The sequence below is a fragment of the Lathyrus oleraceus genome, chromosome 3, assembly GCF_024323335.1.
Source record: "Lathyrus oleraceus cultivar Zhongwan6 chromosome 3, CAAS_Psat_ZW6_1.0, whole genome shotgun sequence".
In the NCBI taxonomy this organism is placed as follows: Eukaryota; Viridiplantae; Streptophyta; class Magnoliopsida; order Fabales; family Fabaceae; genus Lathyrus; species Lathyrus oleraceus.
In genome coordinates this window covers 249,131,167-249,136,222 of record NC_066581.1, presented here as the reverse complement: position 1 = coordinate 249,136,222, position 5,056 = coordinate 249,131,167, and positions in this window count along the sequence as shown.

Genomic DNA, 5,056 nt, shown 5'->3' with positions numbered 1-5,056 from the left:
CCAATCCCGTTGTATTTGATTTGTGTATCTGACACGATCGATACTGTTTGTCTGGTTTATCTGATACCATTAGTGGTATCAGAGCAGGTCGGTCCGTCCGACCAGGTTGTTTAGTTATGTTTATTCCCTAGTATGCGACATGTGTGTGAGAACACTGTTGATGCTTGTTTTATTTTCCATTTGCAGGTTGGGAATGAAATAAGTGGGGGAGAAGTGTCTGCTTCTCTTGGATGTTCCAATTGTATCGATCTTGGACATTATGTTGTTACATGCAAGAGTGCAGTGGGCCAGTTAACCTATTTTGAGAATGTTGTGCTTTCCCTGAACTCGAAGAGAGGTCGGATTCGAGGATGGTGTTGGTTAGAATTTAATCGGGTGTATATCAACTGTTTTGAGAAGACGGTTATTTTTCCTGAGGTTGGTGCTAAGGAAGATTGGTTTGTGTCTGCTAAGCAAGTTGATGAATCGGTGCAAGAGGGTGCCGAGTTGTTTATGGTGTTGGCAACTTTGGATATTCGTGAGAAGAGGACGATTGAAGAATTGCCAATAGTTTGAGAGTTTGCGGAGGTATTTCCGGAAGATGTAAGTGATTTACCGCCGGAACATGAGGTTGAGTTTTCGATTGATTTAGTTCCTGGAACTAGTCCTGTATCGATGGCTCCCTATAGAATGTCTGCTTCTGAGTTGAAAGAGTTGAAGAGTCAACTTGAATACTTGCTTGAGAAGAGATTTATTCGTCCTAGTGTGTCGCCGTGGGGTGCACCTGTTTTGTTGGTCAAAAAGAAAGAAGGTTCTATGAGATTATGTGTTGATTATAGACAACTGAATAAAGTGACGATTAAGAACAAGTATCCACTTCCGAGGATTGACGATCTGATGGATCAGTTAGTTGGAGCTTGTGTGTTTAGCAAAATTGATTTGAGGTCTAGATATCATCAGATTCGTGTAAAGGCTGAGGATATTCAGAAGACTGCTTTTCGGACAAGGTACGGTCACTACGAGTACTCCGTGATGCCTTTTGGTGTGACTAATGCACCTGGTGTATTTATGGAGTATATGAATATAATTTTTCATGATTATCTGGATAAGTTTGTCGTTGTGTTCATCGATGATATATTGATTTATTCTAAGAGTGAAGAGGATCATGCCGAGCATTTGAAGGTTGTGTTATCGGTGTTGAAAGAGAGGAAGTTGTTTGCTAAACTCTCCAAATGTGAGTTTTGGTTGAGTGAAGTAAGTTTTCTTGGACATGTGATTTCGAGTGGTGGTATTTTTGTGGATCCTACGAAGATTGAAGTTGTATCTCAGTGGGAAGCTCCTAAGTCTGTTGCTGAGATTCGAAGTTTTCTTGGTTTGACTGGTTATTATAGGAAGTTCATTGAAGGATTTTCTAAGTTGTCGTTACCATTGACGCAATTGACTAGGAAAGTTCAAGCTTTCATTTGGACTTCGCAGTGTGAAGCGAATTTTCAAGAGCTTAAGAGAAGATTGACTACGGCTCCTATTTTGATTTTATCGGATCCGTTAGAACCTTTCGTTGTGTATTGTGATGCTTCTTTGTTGGGTTTGGGAGGTGTTTTGATTCAAAAAGGGCAAGTGGTAGCTTATGCTTCAAGGCAACTTAAAGTTCATGAGAGGAATTATCCGACGCATGATTTAGAGTTGGTCGCCGTTGTGTTTGTGTTGAAGCTTTGGAGACATTATTTGTTTGGATCGAGGTTTGATGTGTTTAGTGATCACAAGAGTTTGAAGTACTTGTTCGATCAGAAAGAATTGAACATGAGGCAAAGGATATGGTTAGAATTCTTAAAAGATTATGATTTTGGTTTGAATTATCATCCTGGAAAGGCGAATGTTGTAGCCGATGCATTAAGTAGGAAGTCATTGCACATGTCTATGTTGATGATTCGAGAGTTTGAGTTGTTGGAGCAATTTAGAGATTTGAGTTTGGTTTGTGAAGCGACGTCTTCGTGTATTAAACTTGGTATGTTGAAGCTTACGTGTGGCATTCTTGACGAGATTAGAGAAGGTCAGAAGTCAGATTTGAAATTAGTCGATGTTATGACATTGATTAATCAAGGCAAAGGTGGTGACTTTCGGATTGATGAGAATGGTATCACGAGGTGTCGTGATCGAGTTTGTGTTCCGGATGTTGCGGATTTGAGAAAGAGGATTCTCGAGGAAGGGCATAGAAGTAGTTTGAGTACTCATCCTGGTGCTACTAAAATGTATCAAGACTTGAGGAAGATGTTTTGACTACAAGGTATGAAGAAGGATGTAGCGGAATTTGTGTATTCATGTTTGACTTGTCAAAAGTCAAAGATTTAACATCAAAAGCCGTCTGGTTTGATGCAACCGTTATCTATTCCCGAGTGGAAGTGGGATAATATCTCTATGGATTTTGTTTCGGGTTTGCCGAGAACATTGAGTAATTGTGAGGCGATTTGGGTCGTTGTGGACAGGTTGACGAAATATGCTCATTTTATTCCGATGAGGATGGATTAGTCGAAGGAGAGACTTGCTAAGTTGTACATCGAGAGGATTGTGTGTTTGCATGGTATTCCGTCGAGCATTCTTTCGGATAGAGATCCGAGGGTCACTTCGAGATTTTGGGAAGGTTTGCAAAGTGCTTTGGGTACGAAGTTGCGTTTGAGTTCGGCGTATCATCCGCAAACTGATGGTCAAATGGAGAGGACTATTGAGTCACTTGAAGATCTTTTGAGGTCTTGTGTTTTGGAACAAGGAGGAAATTGGGATAGTTTCTTGCCTTTGATCGAGTTTACGTATAACAACAGTTTCCATTCGAGTATTGGAATGGCACCTTTTGAGGCCCTTTATGGTAGAAGGTGTAGAACTCCTTTATGTTGGTACGAATCGAGAGAGAGTACTGTGGTTGGACCCGAGTTGATTCAAGAGACTACGGATAAGATTAAGATGATTCGAGAGAAGATGAAGGATTCTCAGAGTCGTCAAAAGAGTTACCATGATAAGAGGAGGAAAGCTCTTGAGTTTGAGAAAGATGAGCATGTGTTTCTTCGAGTTACGCCAATAACGGGTGTTGGTAGAGCTTTGAAGTCACGTAAGTTGACGCCGCGTTTCATTGGTCCTTATCAGATTTCCGAGAGGGTAGGTGAAGTGGAATATCGGATTGCATTACCACCATCACTTTCTAATCTTCATGATGTGTTCCATGTATCTCAATTGAGGAGGTACATTGCGGATCCATCGCATGTTGTTCCATTAGATGATGTTCAAGTGAGGGATAATTTGACGGTTGATACATCACCTATGCGAATTGAAAATCGAGAAGTGAAGAAGCTTCGTGGTAAGGAGATTGCTTTGGTGAAAGTGATATGGGGCGGAGTCGCCAATGGCAATATTACTTGGGAACCCGAGGATAAGATGAAGGAATCGTATCCGGAGTTGTTCGTTTGAGGTATTTTTGAGGCCGAAAATCTTTTAAGTGGGGGAGAGTTGTAACAACCCAATTTTAGTATTTATTTCTTATATTATTATTACTATATTTTATTTTATTTATTTGGAGTGTTAATTAATTAATTGGTTGTTAGGTAGTATAATAATCGATTATATTAATTAATTTGGTGTGTTAATTAATTATTTAGTTGATATGAGATATAATTGAATAATTAATTAAATTAATTAACTTGGTGTATGTTGAGTTGATTTAATTGCTTTGAATTAAATTAGAGATATTTAAATATTAGATCTTATTGGGCCTATTAATTAAATTAGAGATATCACTCTTTAAGCCCAAATATAATACTATAAAAAAGAGGTAGGAGAGTGAGAATTAGGATTCATTTGATCATTGGAGGCAATAGAGAAAAAGAAGAGGAAAAGTAAGGAGAAGCTAGGGTTTCCAGAAAATTGAAGAGGTAAGGGGGGAATCCTTATTTATTATGGGTTAGTATGATCGGGTCAATGGGTAGATTATGTTTAGGTTAAAATCCCTAATTTTGTATGATTGTTTGAAATTGTCAGGTTTGATAAGTATTCTTGATTGTGGTGATTGATTGTGTTAAAATTGTGAATTAACCTTATCTAATGAGAGTATTGTATGAGTTATAATTTTCTGAACGTTTGGCTTTTTACGGAATTGAAATCGAAGGTCCGAAGGTCCTCCAACGATGAAAAACGCAGAAAATTCTGCATTCTGTTTTGTGTTAACGCAGGAATAGCATTCTGTTTTGCGTTAACCGGTTAACCAAATGCGTTATCCGGTTAACACTGTTGAAAACCTGTTAGAATTGTGTTCTGTCTTGCGTTAACCGGTTAACCAAATGCGTTAACCGGTTAACACTGTCGAAAATTGCCAGGAAGTGTATTCTGTTTTGCGTTAACCGATTAACCATATACTTTAACTGGTTAGCACTGTTTGAAAAGTGAAAAATTGATATTTTAAATGTTGTATTCGTTTTGGAATGAAATCTAAGTGTGTGTATTTGATAATTAGCCTTTATTTGTAAATGATATATTGTTATGAATGTGTATATGTACCATTGGTGGATTGTGAATGATATATTGTTATGAATGTGTACATGTACCATTGGTGGATTGTGAATGATATATTGTTATGAATGTGTATATGTACCATTGGTGGATTGTGATTGATATATTGTTATGAATGTGTATATGTACCATTGGTGGATTTGTGAATGATATATTGTTATGAATGTGAATATGTACCATTGATGGATAATTCATAGAGTTGAATTATGGTGATTTGTGGAATGTTAAGATGGTAGAGATGATCTTAATTGCATATGTGTTGGTATTTGTACATTCATTCATGGCATGGTCGGCTTCATAGTGGAAGCGGTGAAACTGTGGGTTCACATGGTATTAGACATTGATCCTTGAATGGAAATAGGCGCATCAGACGTTGATCCTTAATTGGAAATAGATGTGGTGGCTTGGATTCTAGATATTGAATCGGAAAGCGGTGGAACGTTGGGTCCATATAGACGTTGATCCTTAATTGGAAATAGGCGTAGCAGACGTTGATCCTTAATTGGAAATAGACGTGGTGGCTTGG